Source organism: Rhinolophus hipposideros (genome assembly GCF_964194185.1).
Source record: "Rhinolophus hipposideros genome assembly, chromosome: 5".
NCBI lineage: Eukaryota > Metazoa > Chordata > Mammalia > Chiroptera > Rhinolophidae > Rhinolophus > Rhinolophus hipposideros.
The window spans coordinates 32,090,429-32,091,067 of NC_138051.1; positions in this window are offsets into that span (position 1 = coordinate 32,090,429).

Below are 639 nucleotides of genomic sequence, written 5' to 3' on the forward strand. Positions count from 1 at the left end.
AAAACAACAGGAAAAAAAAAAAAAAGAAGATATTATTTATGAAATGATGATTTTGAAGATACTGGATAACAGTTAATAAGAGACGGTGAGCCCTACAACTGCCCCAGCTTTCTGCCTGTGGGGGTTCCAGGCTGGGCTGTGGGGAGAGGAGATCCAGGGGGAGGGGACAGAGCTAAGAAACTGGAAAGACCAAAGCAGCTAGTGTTCACAGAACAGAGTGCCAGAGAGAGGACTCTAGGTAGTGTCCTGAGACAAGAAAGTCTGTCCTGTATTTCTAAGCAGAATGCAGTCAACTAGGCCGTTGGCCAAGCCAACTGGATAATGAAATTCTCTGCCTGTCAGTACATGAAGACAGAAAGGCCACGGGTTAGCAATCAAAAGGTGAAGCCCTGATGCATTATGAAAAAGTGATGTTTACGTTGGTTTTTTTTTTTTTTTTTACCTCCATCTGGAGACACATGCACAGAGTATGGATTTCTGTCAAATCTGTGAGGAGCACATTTCTAGGCACAGGTAACTGAGTAATTAGATGACTGTAAGTCTTAAAGACCTATTTTTTCTAATCTACAGAAACAATAATTGAGCTTCAGAACAGAAATACTATAATTTTCTGTTCTGGCCAGTAGGGTTGCCAGATAA